The sequence below is a fragment of the Oncorhynchus nerka genome, linkage group LG12, assembly GCF_034236695.1.
Source record: "Oncorhynchus nerka isolate Pitt River linkage group LG12, Oner_Uvic_2.0, whole genome shotgun sequence".
NCBI lineage: Eukaryota > Metazoa > Chordata > Actinopteri > Salmoniformes > Salmonidae > Oncorhynchus > Oncorhynchus nerka.
Genome location: NC_088407.1, coordinates 21950433 through 21972718, shown reverse-complemented (window position 1 = coordinate 21972718; position 22286 = coordinate 21950433). Strand labels below are relative to the sequence as shown.

At 40.8% G+C, this 22286-nt stretch overlaps 1 protein-coding gene and 1 long non-coding RNA gene across 5 annotated transcripts in view; both read left to right on the top strand.

The window, feature by feature from the left end:
- Positions 1-110: 110 nt before the first annotated feature.
- Positions 111-4265, top strand: LOC135574296 (uncharacterized). Its single transcript, XR_010465290.1, has 4 exons — positions 111-227; positions 3203-3352; positions 3434-3481; positions 3596-4265. It is a non-coding gene; the product is annotated as an uncharacterized LOC135574296 (long non-coding RNA).
- Positions 4266-4784: 519 nt separating this feature from the next.
- LOC115138876 (uncharacterized) overlaps positions 4785-22286 on the top strand; it is a 38725-nt gene continuing 21223 nt past the window's right edge. The window contains exons 1-3 of one of the 4 annotated variants that reach the window (XM_065025400.1): positions 4785-7653; positions 7940-8173; positions 8455-8512. The gene's annotated coding sequence lies outside the window, so the exon portion shown is untranslated. Of the gene's footprint in view, positions 8174-8454; positions 8513-15365; positions 15982-18378; positions 19445-22286 lie in introns of those variants that run through there. The other 3 variants (XR_010465289.1, XM_065025402.1, XM_065025401.1) reach the window with 3 other exon arrangements.

Below are 22286 nucleotides of genomic sequence, written 5' to 3'. Positions count from 1 at the left end.
GTGCACGCTCTTCCTCCAGATCAATATCTCTGAGAGCTCTTTGAACTCATTAGGAATTCTTGACGTCTCTGGTTTCCATGGTTATTGCAACTCACCTCTGCTATTTCCTGTATTTGTATTTGGTTGGGAGGAAGGGGATATGAGATTTAGGTCTAAGCATAGTGTGCCCCGTCGGCAACTTTTGAGTAACTCTGTGATGAGAAGAAGACTTAAGGTGACCTTCTATGGTGAGTGCCTGTTTATTGTGTTATCCTTCCATGTTCAATCCAAAAGCATAGGCTACCTCAGTCGGTTCAAATATTTTTCCACTGTAACAACAAGATGGCGGCGGCATTTTAGACTTTATAAACTACTACTACTTCTACATGGGATTTAAAAAAACCTCTCTGCTCTTCAAAAACCCAAAGATGCTTTACATTAGTTAAAAAGAAACACAAGAAACACAAAATCTAAACAAAAAGTGAAAGTGTGAGTGCATGAGTGAGCGAGTGCGTGTATGCGCATCATCGTGTGTGTGTGTTTTACTGCCACTTTTTTATCTAGGAAGCCAAGGACACCATAAAACGACAGGTATAGCAACTGATTTTCAATCTGTTGTATCGTGTCCCCAATGTATGAAACAACAATTTAAAAGCTAGCCAAAATATAAACTTAAAATCAGATTTAAATTACAGTATTCTAGAATCTTTAGCTATTCATTGCAACACTTCTAGTTATAAAACAATGATATACTCATGCAAATGCAGATCAAGCAACAAAGTGATTTGTAAATGTGCAAAGTTCAGTTTTATGATAAAAGCATAAAACTTTACAGCTTCAAGCTACTGTTGCTGTTTTCATAACACAAACCACACATGTTGTGCAGAGGGTTTTGAGAAGCAACGTTATTATGGTGAAATACAGAAAGGACAAAACAGATTTCCTAAATGGAAGAACGATAATCTGATATTTGACAATCATTTGGTATGGTTGAGCTCAAATAAACTGGAAAACTTTACAATGCCTAGTAAGTCTACACGCCCCTTGCATTGTCATCATATTTTGCTGCCTTCAAATTAAATCGAAAAAGAGATTAAGTTGGATTTCTTTCCCTACAGATTTACACTACCTTCTCTACATTTTCAAAGTTCAAAAGTTCAAAAGAAATTCTGGTGTGTCTTTGGCGTAAAAATATGTGCAATTGTCTCTCTGAAAAATGAAACTATATCCTAGGGTTAGGTTTTCAGAAGAATGCAAATTAGGCCAAAAATGTATGTCTTTGTTGTGTTTTCTTTCAGTATAATGTTGTGACTTTAGTCATAAACTGTTCTTTCTGCTACCGCATGGCAAGCAGTACCGGAGCGCCAATTCTAGGTCCAAGAGGCTTCGACTGTTGATGAATGTGACTTTTTTTTATTGATATGGATGTTCGGTTTATGTCCCAGGCTCAATGGCGGTCATGACTATTTATTTAAAAGTAATTTACAACTTACTCTTCAGAGCCATTTGTTGAGTAGCCTACCTGATGGAACGAGAATGGTGTAATTGCGGCCTGCAAATCAGGGTGTTTCCTGCATGTGGGCATTCCTGCAAACCGTCTTCAGACTTAGGTGGGGCTGCTACAGTACAGTAGGTGGTGGTAATGAACCATAACGTTGGATGTCTGTCTAGCTCAAACTCTGATAATGCTTTTTCCCCCGTTTGATCCACATTTTAATCGCATCGTAGACAATCAGGGGAAATACAGAAAATCAAAAGTTCAGGTTTGCGGCCCGGGAGTCCGCACCTTTTTTTGGGGGGGGGGGGGGTTCTGTCACACCCTGTGACTAGGTGGGTACGCTAGTTTTTGTATTGTCTAGGGGTTTTATATTTTCTAGGGTTTTTGTATGTCTAGGGTTTTGTAAGTCTAGGTGATTTGTATGTTTATGGTGGCCTGATATGGTTCCCAATCAGAGGCAGCTGTTTATCGTTGTCTATGATTGGGGATCATATTTAGATAGCCATTTCCCTTTGGTGTTTGTGGGATCTTGTCTATGTGTAGTTGCCTGTCTGCACTATCCATATAGCTTCATGGTTCGGTTTGTCAGTTTGTTCAGTGTTCATTCGTTAATAAAATAGAATGTACACATACCACGCTGCACCTTGGTCTCCTTTGTACGACAAACGTGACATTCACCTTTCATTCAGAATCTAAAATGAACCTAACTGCATCGTCTGGAAACTACGTATTTTTTGGGAGGTTGCTTCAGAACACTAGGTATACAATTATTCAATTGTCAAATGTTGTAAAAATGTCAGGTTCTAGGTCTGGGGTGGGCAGGCAGAGTGAAGCAGAGGCAAACAGCAAAATACTTGTATTTAAAAATGTATATATTTTTTGACAATTCCGTTTCAACACAATTCCGTTCAATTGCTTTGGTTCATAAATATAATTGTCTCTTTTTATTCTAAAAACCACGCTATTTGATATCAGACAAACATCCAAACCCAAACCAGGAAATTAAAAGGGCAGAGGAAGTGATTTGTCCATTTTCTTAAAGGTCTCACTTCAGCTCAAACACACTCCATTAGCCATGTGCTCTCATCAACTGAAGCCGTTACATGCTCAGACAAAACCTGGTATCCTTCTTGAATGTAAACCTTGACATTTTTACTCTTTATAAACATTTAACTCAATATTTATCTTCAGTACTTCATGAATGTAGATTTAAAAATATATATTTCATACAATATTTGATTTGATCTTAACAGACAATTCAAAACAAAACTAGAAATTACTATATCCTCAGTTGTACATGTATGTTTGTGTTGTACACAGTCATCATGCAGTTTCTTATCAACTGAACTATAAAACCAAACCACGCCCTTGGACTTACTAGGCAAGGTAATGTAAGAGACAATGATTATGCAACAACATTTACTGTAACTGCTGTGGGGAAAATATCAGTGGGCAATAGCTGGTTGAATCAACGTTGTTTACACATTTAATTCCCCAAATTTCTATGTGGTGACATTGAATCAACATGGAAAACTGATTAGATTTGCAAGTCATCGACGGCTAGTTGACAACTCAACCAAATGTAATTCAAAACTATAAGGTGAACTGACGTCTGTGCCCAGTGGGTAGGTGCTGTATCACATTTAAAGACACCAAGGAGATAAACAACTATAATTCTAAAGCTTTCTTGACTAACTGTCAATTATTATTTATATTATCTCCCAGGATTAACATAACATGGAGAAGAACAGGATGGCATTGTGATGGATTCAAATACCGGTAGACACTGCAGCAAATAGTGAACACAGTGCTTTTGAAAGCAATGGGAGTCCTACATGGTATCGCAGTGGCTTAAAATGGGATCCGGGTCAAGTGGTAGGTTTCTTTACTTAGTTGCCACCAACATGTTCATTCATTTTTTAAAATATACTTAACCATACTCTGTCCTCGCCATAGCTTCTGATAAAATTCCATTGGTTGAAAATGATGAGTCAAAAGAGGATGGTATGAACTTGTTATATTGTTTAAATCATTAAATTCTTAATCTCTTTAGAAAAAAACATAATAAAAAAATAATCTAACACTATTTTTGGTTTGTCATTACCCTGTCACCAACAGTTGTCCTTTTTGAAAAACTGGATTTTGTGATTATTGGCTACCATGGTGCTGGAAAGAATAAAGCAGGAAATATCATCCTGAACAAAAAGGAATTCAGTTACTGGACATCATGGAGCAAACAAGCTGTGAAGAAAGAGTCCAACTCAGGCAATCATAAAATTACTGTGATCCGCACTCCAGGTTGGTCTGGGAAATTAAGTACGGAGACAAAACAGCAGATTCTAAAATCTGTCCAGTCGTCATTTACAGATGGACCTAACGCTCTCCTCTTGGTTATTAAAATCGGTTGTACAGACTCTCTAGCTATTTTCACAAATGAAGAAGGAAAAAGCATGTTTGAAGAAATGTTCACTGAAAATGTATGGGAAAATATAATAGTGCTGTTCACAAATGAGAAAGGATTGATGAAAGAAAATATGCCTATTGACGAATACATTACTAAACTTAAACTTGACTGGTTGATAGAGAAATGTGAAGGAAGGTATTTTTGTCTTTCCGACATAAATTCATGGAAGGTTCAGAGTAGGGAGCTGATCTACAATTTAGAGGTAAATATAGCTGAGAGCAAAAATGAGAATTTCAACATGGAAGATATTGCCACAGAGAATAAACTGAAGAAAAAGACATCGCTGAAAGAAAACCTTGAAAAGAAGTACAACCAACTTAAATCACATCTGCCAAGCTATAGGAAGAATAAGAAAAAATGTGAATCCATTGAGATTAAGATAGAAAAACTGGAGAAGATCATTAAACAGAAGACTGAAGAAATACAAGAGTTACAGGCTCAAATTGATCAGTTAAGTTCCAAAGTAAAGAAAAAGACAGAAGAGGACAAAGAAACAAAAGAAGAGTTGAAGCAAACAAAAGAAGAGTTGAAGCAAACAAAAGAAGAGTTGAAGCAAACAAAAGAAGAGTTGAAGCAAACAAAAGAAGAGTCGAAGCAAACAAAAGAAGAGTCGAAGCAAACAAAAGAAGAGTTGAAGCAAACAAAAGAAGAGTTGAAGCAAACAAAAGAAACGTTGAAGCAAACACAAGAAACGTTGAAGCAAACACAAGACAAGTTGACATCAACTGAAGAAATGTCCACTAATAGTAAGTATGCTTATTGGTTTGCTATGATGCTGAGGAATGGAGCTTACTCAATTTTAATACCTCCATTCATAAATGTTTACTTAACCCACAACTAAAATCTTGGGTAATTTGGTATTGTTAAAAACAAGAATAGTTTGTACTTGCTTCAGCTGTCCAACATTATTTTTAGGCCCGTGGAAGAAGTTTAGAAGTTGAAATTGCTAGAGGCTAGTGTTGAAACATGTAGGTTAGTGTCATAATAGGAGTAATAAACATATTGTGCTTTACCGTTATGTTGTATTTTTCCAGTGGTGGAAATTGTCATTCTTGAGTAACAGTAAACATACCTTAATAGAAAATGACTCAAGTAAAAGTGAGTCACCCAGTAAAATACTACTTGAGTAAAAGTCTAAAAGTATTTGGTTTTAAATATACTTAATTAAGTATCAAAAGTAAAAAAGCATTTCACATTCCTTATATTAAACAAATCAGATGGCACGATTTTTAAAATGTATTTTATTACGGATAGCCAAGGGCATGCTCCAACACTCAGACATCATTTATAAACAAAGCATATGTGTTTACTGAGTCTGTCAGATAAGAGGCAGTAGAGATGACCAGGATGTTCTCTTGATGTGTGTGAATTGTACCATTGTCCTGTCCTGCTAAGCATTTGGGTGTCAGGGAAAATGTATGGAGGAAAAAGTACATTATTTTCATTGGGAATGTAGTGAAGTAAAAGTAAAAGTTGTCGAAAATATAAATAGTAAAGTACAATACAAATACCCTAAAAACGAGTTAACTAGTACTTTACATTTTTTTTTACCTAAGTACTTTACACCACTGTATTTTTTGAGAAGATTACATCAAATAATACAATACAGTTATTGTACAGGAGGCCTAGTTATACTCAAAAAGTATTTGATGCTGTTATTTTAGTCAAACAAAAACATAATATAGAGTTCAAAATTATAATCCTATATTTCTATCATATTAGGAATCACCAAAAAGGGGAAGTGGCAGAACACACTTCACAACATCTTGTGTGAACTCCTTGAAGATGAATTCAAAAAACTGAAGCACTTTTTGACTGAAATCCCCAGCGGAAAACTGGAACATGCAAAACAACTGGATGTAACAGATATGATGATAAAAGCCTTTGGATTTAATGAATCAATCACAAAAACACGAGACCTCATGAAGAAGATACCACGCAATGACCCAGCTGTGCAAGACATGCTGGAGCCCTTCCTGTCAGCAATAGGAGAAGCATGGTGATTTAAACATAATTAATTAAATACACTACATGCTCGTTGAACATCTCATTACAAAATCATGGGCATTAATATGGAGTTGGTCCCCCCTTTGCTGCTTTAACAGCCTTTACTCTTCTGGGAAGGCTTGCCACTAGATTTTGGAACATTGCTGCAGGGACTTGCTTCCATTCAGCCACGAGACCAATAGTGAGGATGTTGGGCACTAATGTTGGGTGATTAGGCCTGGCTCACAGTCGGCGTTGCAATTCATCCCAAAAGTGTTGAAGTTGAGGTCAAGGCTCTGCGCAGTTCAGTCAAGTTCTTCCACACCAATCTCAACAAACCATTTCTGTACGGACCTCGCTTTGTGTACGGGGGCATTGTCCTGCTGAAACAGGAAAGGGCCTTCCCCAAACTGTTACCACGATGTTGGAAGCACAGGATTGTCTAGAATGTCATTGTAAGCTGTGGTGTTAAGATTTCCCTTCACTGGAACTAAGGGGCCTAGCCTGAACCATGAAAAACAGCTCTAGACAATTATTACTGCTCCACCAAACTTTACAGTTGGCACTATGCATTCGGGCAGGTAGCGTTCTCCTGGCATCCGTCACACTCAGATTTGTCTGTCAGACTGCCAGATGAAGCATGATTCATCACTTCAGAGAACTAATTTCCACTGCTCCAGAGTCCAATGTAGACAAGCTTTACACCACTCCAGCTGACGCTTGGCATTGCACATGGTGATTTTAGGCTTGTGTGTGGCTGCTCTGCCATGGAAACCCATTTCATTAAGCTCCTGACGAACAGTTCTTGTGCTGACGTTGCTTCCAGAGGCAGTTTTGAACTCATAGTGAGTATTGCAACTGAGGACAGATGATTTTTACACACTACGTGCTTCAACAGTTGGCGATCCAGTTCTGTGAGGTTGTGTGGGCTACCACTTTGCAGCTGAGCTGTTGTTGCTCCTAAACATTTCCACTTTACAATAACAGCACTTAGAGTTGACCTCTAGAAGACCAGAAATTTGATGAACTGACTTCTTGGAAATGTGTCATCCTATGTCGGTGCCACGTTGAAAGTCACTGAGCTCTTCAGTACAGGCCATTCTACTGCCAATGTTTGTCTATGGAGATTGCATGGTGGTGTGCTCGATTTTATACACTTGTCAGCAACAGGTGTGGCTGAAATAGCCAAATCCACTAATTTGAGGGGATGTCCACAGACTTTGTAGTGTATGTGCTACTCACTTCAGACTCAGTTCATTATTGGCAACAGTCAATGTCATGGATCTTTGTCATCTTTTCGGTTAGATTTGTTTATAGTCATATATGTAAATGAACCCTTTTCTTGTTAATATTGTAACTATAAGCAATATCAGTTTCCTTTTCCGTATTAAATTTTGATATTGCCCTATTAGCCATTTGATAGTTTTCTAAACACAAAGATGTGTCACTGCTTGTGTATAAGTGTTCCGGAATAACAGGCCAGAGACAAAAAAGAAAATTAGACAAAAAAGAAAAAAAGAAAACAAGTCAAAATGTTATGGATGACTTTGATTTAAGATAAGAAACTCAAGCAACTGTTCAGAGACAATGGTACAATACAATGGTGCCAGGGTTGCCACAGTGGATTGAGGAGAGATGAGGAAAATGAACTCTGACAAAGACATGGAGAAGATCAATTTTCAGATAAGGATCAACTCTGGTGGAGGTCGCTTCAGGGATAAAGACGGTAAGGAGTTCAATTTAATTGTGTGTGTGTGTGTGTGTGTGTGTGTGTGTGTGTGTGTGTGTGTGTGTGTGTGTGTGTGTGTGTGTGAGAGAGAAAAAAAACACTAACTAACCATTACAAACATCATGTTCCTCTCAGCATTATGAGAACCCAATCAAAATCCATCATAAAAGGCATCGGGTAGAAGTAAATTCAAATATAATTTGACATACTGTATATCTTAAATGACTGCGTTTTCAGTCATTTCATTCTATAATCTTGAACTGCTCAATTTGACCTTGTCCAGGGGTGCCTCCAGGGGTCACTGCTGAGGGAGAGGGAGCTGGAAGAGGTGTACACCCGCGTGGCATGGTGCATCCTGGGAAGGTGGGGAGACAAGGAGAGGCTCCCAAGGAGACCATTGACAGGTTGGATGGACAGAGAGGCTGGTGAGCCGTGGTTGTGAGGAGGATGGAGGCGACTACCACTGCTCAGGGTTCGAAACACATCATCAAGCTGAAACACCCGGAGAACCTTGTCGGTGAGGAGCTAAATTATTTAAATCTCTGACCTCTGCTCAATCTTCTTCTCTAAAAGTGCTTTATCACTTCCCACACACACCTTTAGCCATTAGATTATTATTGTCCAAACAAATGTCTAACAGTACTTACAATGTTACTTTGGCAATGGGAAACATAAACATTTTGTCTTTGAGCATTCTGCCGATACAAAATTAAAGCATTTCTTCACACATCCTCTTTATTTTCATACGTCTGGAAGTGTCCATTGACAACTAATGAATCTATTTTGGATTTGTACCAGACTACACAGAGTATCAGAGAGTGAATGAGGGCTTCAGGAAGACTGCCATGTGCTTAAGGTGGGTGAGCTCGCATCAAAGGGATTGGCTCTTCGGTACGGAGCCACACAGTGGAGGTGTCATAATATCCATAAAACCTAGCGGTCAAACAGGGAAATGGTTACAATAGTTTTTCCACTATAGATTTTTCCCAAAGTGATTTTTCCCAAAACTACAAATCCCTGCAAGCTCCTGCACGTCATATCTAGCTGACACCTTTGCTGACAGGTATCATTATTTTGATTGCCGATTTTCTCCATTTATCAGAGTGCCGTCAGGTAGCCTGATTTCAGATGTGTCCATGTAAACAAGATTGTTAGGGAAATCATTTTTCTTGCAAAGCATGTAAACAAACTATTATATTAATCAGACTATTCACAATTATCTCAATATTGTGTGCATGTAACCATACTCAATGTAGATGAAGGGGAGGAAACAGTTTAAAGAAGGATTTTTAAGCATTGAAAAAATTCATAGATGGATTGTGTACAGTATGTGTGCCATTCAGAGAGTGAGAGACACACTTTTTAAGTCCATTTGAACGGGGTATGATAGTGGTATGGTAGTAGGGGGCAGGCGTACCGATTTTGGTCAAGAACTGCAACGCTGCTGGGTTTTTCACGCATAACAGTTCACCATGTGTATCAAGAATGGTCCAACATCCATAGGACATCCAGCCAACTTGAAAACTGTGGGAAGTATTGGAGTCAACATGGGCCAGCATCCCTGTGGAACACTTTCAACACCATTTCAAGTCTATGCCCCACGAATTGAGACTGTTCTGAGGGCAAAAGGGGGTGCAACTCAAAATTAGGAATGTGTTCTTAATGTTTTGTACACAGTATACTAGGTGAAACCATGAAACATGTGACATGTTTATAACCTAAACAACAGTGTTTAAAACTGAAACATTTAGATTTGCCAATAAGTGTTCTCATCTTAAACACAGGCATTTAGGATGTAAAAGATTAAACAGAATAGTCAGCTTGTAACTGCGTTCGTCTGTTGAAGGAAGAGAGTCGACCGAAATGCAGCGTGTTGGTTACTCATGACTTTAATGAATGAAATGCGGTACATGAAATAACTGAAAGACGAAAACAACAAACGGAACGTGAAACTATTACAGCCTATCTGGTGAACACTACACAGAGACAGGAACACTCACCCACGAAATACAAAGCGAAACTGAGGCTACCTAAATACGGTTCCCAATCAGAGACAACGAGAATCACCTGACTCTGATTGAGAATCGCCTCAGGCAGCCAAGCCTATACAACACCCCTAATCAGCCGCGATCCCAAATACTACAACCCCAATACGAAAAACAACATATAAACCCATGTCACACCCTGGCCTACCCAAACATATAACAAAAACACAAAATACAATGACCAAGGCGTGACACAGCTTTTTCCAGTCAGTTTTACAATCAATGCACATTGATTGATTCATTTTGCTTATACTATACAAAGATAAACAACTGACATTTTTCTAAATTAATCCAATCTGTAAGGGGTTGTACTTATTATACCCATTCCTGAGATGGTTGTTCCAATTTAGATGGTTTAGGTAGTCTTGCTTGTGAAGTCCTTCACCATAGCAGTCATTCCAAGTGCAGGCTGTGGGTGATAAAATATTACAATAAATCAAATCAAACGTTATTTGTCACATGCGCCGAATACAACAGGTGTAGACCTTACGGTGAAATGCTTACTTACAAGCCATTAACCAACAATGCAGTTCAAGAAGAGTTAAGAAAAGATTAACCAAATAAACTAAAAGTAAAAAATAATAAAAAGTAACAATAGCATAACAATGTCGAGGCTATTGTAAGGAATTGCTATTTCGTATGCAGGTGACTAAACTTACTGCTAATTACATGGCTACAACTCACAGTAAAAGCCTGTGGGGTCCCCTACAGGATAGCTCCCACATTACACACATAATCTCCCTTTTTTAACCGAACACTGTGCCCGAAGAAGATCCTACGATGACGGACAGACAACTGAGCCAATGGCGGAAGACTACAGACTACAACCAGCTGAACCAATCCGGAGATCCGATCTTCCTAGGGTCAACCTACTTTCTGTGACGTATATAAGGGCTGTGCTGACTGTTTACGCTCTCTGCCTGCTGTTCCAACACGAACTAACGGAAGAGCCGTATTTACGTGTACCAGATATTCTCCCTCTGAAATAAACTGTCGCTTGTCGTACAATTTTAACACCTGGTCTGAATCGATCCTTAACCGGCTCACCCTTCTAATATCCTTTTATCAACACTATACACAGGGGGAACCGGTACTGAGTCAGTGTGCGGGGGTACAGGTTATAGGTAATATATACATGTAGGTAGGGGTGAAGGGACTATGCATGGATAACAAACAGCGAGTAGCAGCAGTGTACAAAACAAATGGAGGGGGTAGGGGGTGGGGTCCATTTAATAGTCTGTTGGCCATTTGATAAATTGTTCAGCGGTCTTATGGCTTGGGGGTAAAAATCAAATCAAATCAAATGTATTTGTCACATACACATGGTTAGCAGATGTTAATGCGAGTGTAGCAAAATGCTTGTGCTTCTAGTGCCGACAATGCAGTAATAACCAACGAGTAATCTAACCTAACAATTCCAAAACTACTACCTTATACACACAAGTGTAAAGGGATAAAGAATATGTACATAAAGATATATGAATGAGTGATGGTACAGAACGGCATAGGCAAGATGCAGTAGATGGTATCGAGTACAGTATATACATATGAGATGAGTAATGTAGGGTATGTAATCAAAGTGGCATAGTTTAAAGTGGCTAGTGATACATGTATTACATAAAGATGCAGTAGATGACAGAGTACAGTATATACATATACATATGAGATGAGTAATGTAGGGTATGTAAACACTATATTAAGTAGCATTGTTTGAAGTGGCTAGTGATATATTTTACATCAATTTCCATTATTAAAGTGGCTGGAGTTGAGTCAGTGTGTTGGCAGCAGCCACTCAATAATAGTGGTGGCTGTTTAACAGTCTGATGGCCTTGAGATAGAAGCTGTTTTTCAGTCTCTCGGTCCCTGCTTTGATGCACCTGTACTGACCTCACCTTCTGGATGATAGCGGGGTGAACAGGCTGTGGCTCGGGTGGTTGTTGTCCTTGATGATCTTTATGGCCTTCCTGTGACATCAGGTGGTGTAGGTGTCCTGGAGGGCAGGTAGTTTGCCCCCGGTGATGCGTTGTGCAGACCTCACTACCCTCTGGAGAGCCTTGCGGTAGTGGGCGGAGCAGTTGCCGTACCAGGCGGTGATACAGCCCAACAGGACGCTCTCGATTGTGCATCTGTAGAAGTTTGTGAGTGCTTTTGGAGACAAGCCGAATTTCCTCAGCCTCCTGAGTTTTAAGAGGCGCTGCTGCGCCTTCTTTACGACGCTGTCTGTGTGGGTGGACCAATTGAGTTTGTCCGTGATGTGTATGCCGAGGAACTTAAAACTTACTACCCTCTCCACTACTGTCCCATCGATGTGGATAGGGGGGTGCTCCCTCTGCTGTTTCCTGAAGTCCACAATCATCTCCTTTGTTTTGTTGACGTTGAGTGTGAGGTTATTTTCCTGACACCACACTCCGAGGGCCCTCACCTCCTCCCTGTAGGCCGTCTCGTCGTTGTTGGTAATCAAGCTACCACTGTAGTGTCGTCCGCAAACTTGATGATTGAGTTGGAGTCGTGCATGGCCACACAGTCGTGGGTGAACAGGGAGTACAGGAGGGCTCAGAACGCACCCTTGTGGGGCCCCAGTGTTGAGGATCAGCGGGGTGGAGATGTTGTTACCTACCCTCACCACCTGAGGACAGCCCGTCAGGAAGTCCAGTACCCAGTTGCACAGGGCGGGGTCGAGACCCAGGGTCTCGAGCTTGATGATGAGCTTGGAGGGTACTATGGTGTTAAATGTTGAGCTGTAGTCGATGAACAGCATTCTCAAATAGGTATTCCTCTTGTCCAGATGGGTTAGGGCAGTGTGCAGTGTGGTTGAGATTGCGTCGTCTATGGACCTAATTGGGCGGTAAGCAAATTGGAGTGGGTCTAGGGTGTCAGGTAGGGTGGAGGTGATATGGTCCTTGACTAGTCTCTCAAAGCACTTCATGATGACGGAAGTGAGTGCTACGGGGCGGTAGTCGTTTAGCTCAGTTACCTTAGCTTTCTTGGGAACAGGGACAATGGTGGCCCTCTTGAAGCATGTGGAACAGCAGACTGGGATAAGTATGATTGAATATGTCCGTAAACACACCAGCCAGCTGGTCTGCGCATGCTCTGAGGACGCGGCTGGGGATGCCGTCTGGGCCTGCAGCCCTGCGAGGGTTAACACGTTTAAATGTTTTACTCACGTCGGCTCCAGTGAAGGAGAGTCCGCAGGTTTTGGTTGCGGGCCGTGTCAGTGGCACTGTATTGTCCTCAAAGCGGGCAAAAAAGTTATTTAGATTGTCTGGGAGCAAGACATCCTGGTCCGTGACGGGGCTGGTTATCTTTTTGTAATCCGTGATTGACTGTAGACCCTGACACATACCTCTTGTGTCTGAGCCGTTGAATTGTGACGGTCATGTTTCCGGTCACCTTGCCCTGGTTAAAAGCAGTGGTTCGCGCTTTCAGTTTCACACGAATGCTGCCATCAATCCACGGTTTCTGGTTTGGGAATGTTTTAATCGTTGCTATGGGAACGACATCGTCAATGCACTTTCTAATGAACTCACTCACCGAATCAGTGTATTCGGCAATGTTGTTGTTGGAAGCAATGCGGAACATATCCCAGTCCACGTTTAAAAAAATTGTTATTTTTATTTATTTTACTAGGCAAGTCAGTTAAGAACAAATTCTTATTTTCAATGACGGCCTAGGAACAGTGGGTTAACTGCCTGTTCAGGGGCAGAACGACAGATTTGTACCTTGTCAGCTCGGGGATTTGAACTTGCAACCTTACGGTTAGTAGTCCAACACTCTAACCACTAGGCTACCCTGCCGCCCCGTGATCAAAGCAGTCTTGAAGCGTGGAATCAGATTGGTCGGACCAGCGTAGAAGATGTTAAGGAGCCTTTTGGTCATAGGTCTGGTGCTCCAGGACCGCTTTCCGTGCAGTATAAGAGAAAACAGTCTATGTCTTGGGTGACTGGAGTCTGACAATTTTATGGGCTTTCCTCTGATTGCAGGAAGCTTGGCCCCAGTGATGTACTGGGCTGTACGCACTACCCTCTGTAGCACCTTATGGTCAGATGCCGAGCAGTTTCTATACCAGGCGGTGATGCAACCGGTCAAAATGCTCTCGATGGTGCAGCTTTTGAGGATATGGGGACCCATGCCAAATCTTTTCAGACTCCTGAGGAGGAAAAGGTTTTGTAATTCCCTCTTCACAACTGTCTTGGTGTGTTTGGACCATGATAGATTGTTGGTGATGTGGACACCAAGGAACTTGAATCTCTCGAACCACTCCACTTCAGCCCCATTGATTTTAATGGGGGCCTGTTCGGCCCGCCTTTTCATTTAGTCCACGATCATCTCCTTTGTCTTGCTTACATTGAGGGAGAGGTTGTTGGCCTGGCACCACACTGACAGGTCTTTGACCTCCTCCCTATAGGCTGTCTCATCGTTCTCGGTGATCAGGCCTACCACTGTTGTGTCGTCAGCAAACTTAATGATGGTGTTGGAGTCGTGTTTGGCCCCGCAGTCGTGGGTGAACAGGGAGTACGGGAGGAGACTAAATACACACCCCTGAGGGGCCCCAGTGTTGAGGATCAGCGTGGCAGACGTGTTGTTGCCTACCCTTACCACCTGCGGGCGGCCCGTCAGGAAGTCCAGGGTCCAGTTGCAGAGGGAGGTGTTTAGTACTAGGGTCCCAATAAGTGATAATGCCAGAGAAGCTGGTGTTTGGAGGATATATTGCCACGGGTGTTAGGCCCGAGATGAAGTCGAGTCAGAAGTGTATGGGTCGGACTCGAGCCCACGTCGACTCTGGTAGCAGGGCACCAAAAAAATGCAACAACTGACAGGTGGTACCAAACGGTTTCAAAACAATCATTAAAAACTACCCAAAACATTAACTTCATCATATTACACTATTCCTGTATCTTTAAATATCCAAGGCTTATCCAAAATAATAATCCAATATGTATAATCCAATACTTATATTAGCAAAACAATTATCAACACATGCAAATTAAAGAATAGTAATTCATATTTGAGCAACGTGCAGTTTTATGGAGGGCAGTGAAAACAAAGATGTTTTACAGACTCTAGCAACTGTTTCTAAGTTCATGATGATACAAACCACAATATGTGTCTGGGAGGATATGAGAAGTCATGTGATTATGGGGAACTACAGAGAGGACACTATAGAAGATGGCTGTGTTTTTTTACTAGAAGATGTTCCCTCTGCTATCATTTTCTCCCCTCCACAAATCTGATAGGACTGGAAATGTAAAAACTAGATGGAGGAAACTAGATGGAGCTGCTTACACCTTACCAGTTGTCTCATATCGGTGAAGAGGACTGAAAGAAGGCAGTAGGAGAGAAAAGCACATGCAGACAACACAGTTTCAAAAGGTTCAACAACAACCACACCCTTCCTTCCTCATAGAGAAAACATTTGAGCTCTGTTTATACATGGTGCTAAGATGTGACCCTTGTCCTGATTGTGCCCACATTTGTAGACTGGTGTACATGATCAAAAAGGCACATTTTGAGATGATTAGGATCAGAACTTCACACATCCTGTATGGGTATCTCACAAGTGTGAATAGGGGGTACTTATATCTGTCCTGTTGTGTAAAATGTACAAGTGTGTGGTGTGAAATGGAAATGTGTTTTTTGCATAACCCACTCCCCCTGAAACACCCTCAGAGAGTTGGGTCACAGCCAGGGATCAGCTATTATTGACATCGACCCTGGAGCAATTAGGGTTAAATGCCTTGCTCAAGGGCAGATTGACAGATTTTTCACCTAGTTGGCTCAGGATTCGAACTTGCATTCAAATGCTCTCACCGGTAGGCTACCTGCCAGCAGACAGATCTGGACAGTGAAACCATTTAAATCATCATTATCCCGCAACTATAAAAACATTGACTGTTGGCACCATTGGCTTATAACATCAATATGTGTTGTAAAATGATTTTAAAGGAATATCTGTCAAATAATTTGCATACAGGGAGTGACAACAAGGATATCTGGTCACAATGCAGACACAGTGGGTGGGTAAGAGACACTTTAATAGCGTGTGTAAACACAGACCTGAAAATGTGGTCTAATTCAGAATGACTAAAAGATCAGGACCAAGGAAGCATAACAGCACCAAGTAAAAGCAAAGCTTTTGGCACAGCTGAATGGATTGAACAGATGACTGTAGAATACCGGATATAAAACATTGCTTTAAAAAACCTCATGAAGTTTTAATGTTCATGTTCTGTTATAGTAGAGGACACTTATCTTCATGAGAAGATGGCTTCACTGTCTGGTGAGTGCCTGTTGATCACCACATAATTAAGTACAACACATTATATATAACTGTCTTTTGGAGAACCGATGCTCTAATGACTGAGGAGTCTTTTCACTCTTCTTGGTTCATTTACAAGCTTAGTTAATAACAAAACTATATCATATTAAGAGAAACGAGCTTAGTTAATAACAAAACTAATCATGTTAAGAGAAAAGAACCAAACCAAAAGTGTTTAAGGATGTTACCCATAGACAATATGCATATAATATAATTATTGAACATAATTATTTAAATAATTATAGAACTTAAACTAAAGCTTACCATAGTCTACTTTCAGTTAGTTTAAACTACTATTGGAACAATTTGTAAAGTTCATCTAACATTGTTCATAAAAAGGCAGAGTGTCGACTCAAATCAACTACACTACTGGTCAAAAGTTTTAGAACACCAACTCATTCAAGGGGTTTTCTTTACTATTTTCTACATTGTAGAATAACAGTGAAGACATTAAAACTATGAAATAACACATATGGAATCATATTACCCATAAAATATATTATATTATAAAATATATTTTATATTTGAGATTCTTCAAATAGCCACTCTTTTCCTTGATGACAGCTTTGCACACTCTTGGAATTCTCTCAACCAGCTTCACCTGGAATGCTTTTCCAACATTCTTGAAAGAGTTCACACATATACTGAGCATTTGTTGGCTACTTTTCCTTTACTCTATAGCCCGACTCATCCCAAACCATCTCAATTTGGTTGAGGTCGGGGGATTGTGGAGGCCAGGTCATCTGATGCAGCACTCCATCACTTTCCTTCATGGTAAAATAGCCCTTACACAACCTGGAAGAATGTTGGGTTATTTTCCTGTTGATAAATGATTGTCCCACTAAGCGCAAACCAGATGGGATGCATTATCACTGCAGAATGCAATGGTAGCCATGCTGGTTAAGAGTGCCTTGAAATCTAAATAAGTCACAGACCGTGTCACCAGCAAAGCACCCCCACACCATAACACCTCCTCCTCCATGCTTTACGGTGGGAAATACACATGCAGAGATCATCCAGAGATCATCCATTCACCCACACCGTCTCAAAAAGACACGGTGGGTGGAACCAAAAATCTCAAATTTGGACTCCAGAAGAAAGGACAGATTTCCAGCGGTCCAATTGCTCGTGTTTCCTGGCCCAAGCAAGTCTCTTCTTATTATTGGTGTCCTTTAGTAGTGGTTTCTTTGCCGCAATTCGACCATGAAGGCCTGATTCACACAGTCTCTTCTGAACAGTTGATGTTGAGATGTGTCTGTTACTTCTGTGAAGCATTTACTTGGGCTGCAATTTCTGAGGCTGGTAACTCGAATGAACTTATCCTCTGCAGCAGAGGTAACTCTGGATCTTGTATTCCTGTGGCGGTCCTCATGAGAGCCGGTTTCATCATAGCACTTGACGGTTTTTGCGACTGCACTTGAATTTCTTGACATTTTTCGTATTGTCTGACCTTTATGTCTTAAAGTAATGATGGACTGTTGTTTCTCTTTCCTTATTTGAGCTGTTCTTGCCATAATATGGACTTGGTCTTTTACCAAATAGGGCTATCTTTAACACAAGTGATTGGCTCAAATACACTAAGAAGGAAAGAAATTCCACAAATTAACTTTTAAGACACACCTGTTAATTGAAATGCATTCCAGGTGACAACCTCATGAAGCTAATTGAGAGAATGCCAAGAGTGTGCAAAGATGTCATCAAGGCAAAGGGTGGCTATTTGAAGAATCTCAAATATAAAATATATTTTGATTTGTTTCACACTTTTTTGGTTACTACATTATTCCATATGTGTTATTTCATAGTTTTGATGTCTTCACTATTATTCTACAATGTAGAAAATAGTTTTTTTTTTAAACAGAAAAACCCTTGAATGAGTAGGTGTTATAAAACTTTTGACCGGTAGTGTATATGTGGTTTGACATGATATTTGATTTCACGTGGCGATTAGTATTCACCTATCACTCCCATTGATTTATTTTAGATAGCAGTGGCTGAACTTGGCTGAAATTTGTAGTGGCTTTTCTAAAGAACTGGACCAAGGACTAGAGTTTCTCCTAGCCCATAGTTGAGGGTGAGAAACCAATTAAGGTTTTAAAATACTGAACTTCCCCTTTATGTCAAAAACTGACCAGGTGAGGTAAGAAACGTAAGAATGGCTAAAGTTACAAATAACATGACGTATATAAGCTTGAAATATAAGCAGTTCTAAAACAATAATATTAAACTGCAAGAAATGGCAGATTGGCAGTCTCCAAACCATGCAGGTTCTGCATCACTTGTGAAAGCCCTCAGGAGTTATATCTAAAGGTTGCCATTTTCCTTGCCTGACCTAACTCCCAATGTGTCTTCTCTCCATAGAATGATATAAAGAGCCCGGCCATTGTCTTCTATCAAATGGAATCTGCCGTAGTTCCTTGGATCTAGTGGATTTTAAACAAGAATCCTATATGACATTGCGGTATGGGAGGCAGACACAGTAAAAATGACATGTTTCAGATCATTACTTGCCCAAAAAAACATGAATTCACATTTCTTTATCAAAATCATTTTTGAATTAATATGAAATAATAAATTACCCTGCATCGCTGTGTCCTCTCCCCAGTCACTGATAAGGTTTCAATAATAAAAAATGAAGAGTTAGATAAAGACGATAGGTTAATCATTTAAGAAATTATAATGCCTATGGTCCCAATTCAATCAATTACAGACAAAGAGTAATGGTACTGTGGATTCATTCTAAATGTTCAAGGAAAACTCCACCCAAAAACTATTTTGGTATTTTTTTCATTAGTCCTTTGTTGACATTGCCCCAAAATGTTTTGCATGTCAGCAATCAAGTTTTCAAGATATGTAACTTTCAAAATACAGAAATCTGGCCCGTATGATGCATTCTCCATCATATGATAGAAATATAAATAGTTAATATAGTGTCATTTTGGAGTCACCTTTATTGTAAATAAGAATACAACGTTTCTGCACACTTCTACATTAATGTGAATGTTATTCCCTCCACTCTGCTCTCATTTTCTCCCTTCACAGATCTGTTAGGACTGGATATGTGAAAGCAATGTGTCGGAAACTAGATGGAGCTATTGCTTACACCTTACCAGTAATCTCAGATCTGTGAAGTGGAGTGAACAAAGGCAAAGTGAAGGGAACATGTCCCTGGAATGAAACGTGCAGCCAAAAGACAAGAGAGAGACCCGAGATGGGTGGTGGAGGGTGAGAGAGAGAGATTTTAACATGGAGGTTTCAACACACCATTCCTTCGACATAGCAGAACACCATTAGACACAGTTGAACAGATTGTGCAGATGCATGTGGAATATCCATCATTGCTTTAGAAAACGTCGTGAAGTTTTGAGTTAATGTTCTGTTATAGTAGAGGATACTTGTCTTCATGAGAAGATGGCTTCATTGTCTGGTGAGTGCCTGTTAATTGTGTTGAACAGATCATTAAATAGAACATATCTTATATAACATTATGGGGTGTTTTCCCAGACAGAGGGTGTTATTTTGTTGTTATATTGTCAACAAAGCAACATGAGAGAATTATTATGTCAAGTTTTCAAACTACTGGTTCTTTCTTTGGGAAGATGTATAAAGATGTATAAAGTGATCTGTGTATTTGAAAAACAGCATAAATACACCAATTTCACTTTTGCATGTAGATTCACTACTGTATAGTTAGTTCTATTTTTAAAGGGATCCACTATGGCTCCAAGCCAAATAACCATTATTTGGTATTATATACAGTAGAGCATTATTGTGTTTAAGAAGATGTAATGTGTGTGATAATTACAATGTAGAGACAGCAGGAGGCTTAAAAGCATTGGGCCAGTAACCAAAAGGTTGCTGGTTAGAATCCCCGAGCCGACTAGGTGAAAAACAGATTTTCTGAAACACAGCCAACACCTGCATGGAACACTGACAATCTAAACATACTTTGTTGACATACTTCAGTACTAGTTGAGTTCAAACTCTAATGGAAAGGATGTATGATGTCTACGAGGACCATCCCAGAGGGAAATCTGAACAAAACTATATATGTAGAGAGAGAGAGAGAGAGAGAGAGATTTCATTTTGGAACATGCAGACACATTACATTTTCAAAAGCCACGCCAATCCTACCTCATAACAGACAACCTTTAGACACAGCTGACCAGATTGTAGCTCACTGTGGAATATCCATCATAAAAATCTAATTCAGTTTTACGTTCACGTTCTGTCATTTCAAATCAAATCAAATCAAATTGTATTTGTCACATACACATGGTTAGCAGATGTTAGTGCGAGTGTAGCGAAATGCTTGTGCTTCTAGTTCCGACAATGCAGTAATAACCAACAAGTAATCTAGCTAACAATTCCAAAACTACTACCTTATAGACACAAGTGTAAGGGGATAAAGAATATGTACATAAGATATATGAATGAGTGATGGTACAGAGCGGCATAGGCAAGATACAGTAGATGGTATTGAGTGCAGTATATACATATGAGATGAGTATGTAAACAAAGTGGCATAGTTAAAGTGGCTAGTGATACATGTATTACATAAGAATGCAGTGGATGATATAGAGTACAGTATATACGTATACATATGAGATGAATAATGTAGGGTATGTAAACATTATATTAGGTAGCATTGTTTAACGTGGCTAGTGATATATTTTACATAATTTCCCATCAATTCCCATTATTAAAGTGGCTGGAGTTGAGTCAGTGTGTTGGCAGCAGCCACTCAATGTTAGTGGTGGCTGTTTAACAGTCTGATGGCCTTGAGATAGAAGCTGTTTTTCAGTCACTCGGTCCCAGCTTTGATGCACCTGTACTGACCTCGCCTTCTGGATGATAGCGGGGTGAACAGGCAGTGGCTCGGGTGGTTGTTGTCCTTGATGATCTTTATGGCCTTCCTGTGACATCGGGTGGTGTAGGTGTCCTGGAGGGCAGGTAGTTTGCCCCCGGTGATGCGTTGTGCAGACCTCACTACCCTCTGGAGAGCCTTACGGTTGTGGGCGGAGCAGTTGCCGTACCAGGCGGTGATACAGCCCGACAGGATGCTCTCGATTGTGCATCTGTAGAAGTTTGTGAGTGCTTTTGGTGACAAGCCTTCTTCACGATGCTGTCTGTGTGGGTGGACCAATTCAGTTTGTCTGTGATGTGTACGCCGATGAACTTAAAACTTACTACCCTCTCCACTACTGTTCCATCGATGTGGATAGGGGGGTGTTCCCTCTGCTGTTTCCTGAAGTCCACAATCATCTCCTTAGTTTTGTTGACGTTGAGTGTGAGGTTATTTTCCTGACACCACACTCCGAGGGCCCTCACCTCCTCCCTGTAGGCCGTCTCGTCGTTGTTGGTAATCAAGCCTACCACTGTTGTGTCGTCCGCAAACTTGATGATTGAGTTGGAGGCGTGCGTGGCCACGCAGTCGTGGGTGAACAGGGAGTACAGGAGAGGGCTCAGAACGCACCCTTGTGGGGCCCCAGTGTTGAGGATCAGTGGGGTGGAGATGTTGTTGCCTACCCTCACCACCTGGGGGCGGCCTGTCAGGAAGTCCAGTACCCAGTTGCACAGGGCGGGGTCGAGACCCAGGGTCTCGAGCTTGATGACGAGCTTGGAGGGCACTATGGTGTTAAATGCCGAGCTGTAGTCGATGAACAGCATTCTCACATAGGTATTCCTCTTGTCCAGATGGGTTAGGGCAGTGTGCAGTGTGGTTGAGATTGCATCGTCTGTGGACCTATTTGGGCGGTAAGCAAATTGGAGTGGGTCTAGGGTGTCAGGTAGGGTGGAGTTGATATGGTCCTTGACTAGTCTCTCAAAGCACTTCATGATGACGGAAGTGAGTGCTACGGGGCGGTAGTCGTTTAGCTCAGCTACATTAGCTTTCTTGGGAACAGGAACAATGGTGGCCCTCTTGAAGCATGTGGGAACAACAGACTGGGATAGGGATTGATTGAATATGTCCGTAAACACACCAGCCAGCTGGTCTGCGCATGCTCTGAGGGCGCGGCTGGGGATGCCGTCTGGGCCTGCAGCCTTGCGAGGGTTGACACGTTTAAATGTTTTCCTCACGTCGGCTGCAGTGAAGGAGAGTCCACATGTTTTAGTTGCGGGCAGTGTCAGTGGCACTGTATTGTCCTCAAAGCGGGCAAAAAAGTTATTTAGTCTGCCTAGGAGCAAGACATCCTGGTCCGTGACGGTGCTGGCTTTCTTTTTGTAATCCGTGATTGACTGTAGACCCTGCTACATACTTCTTGTGT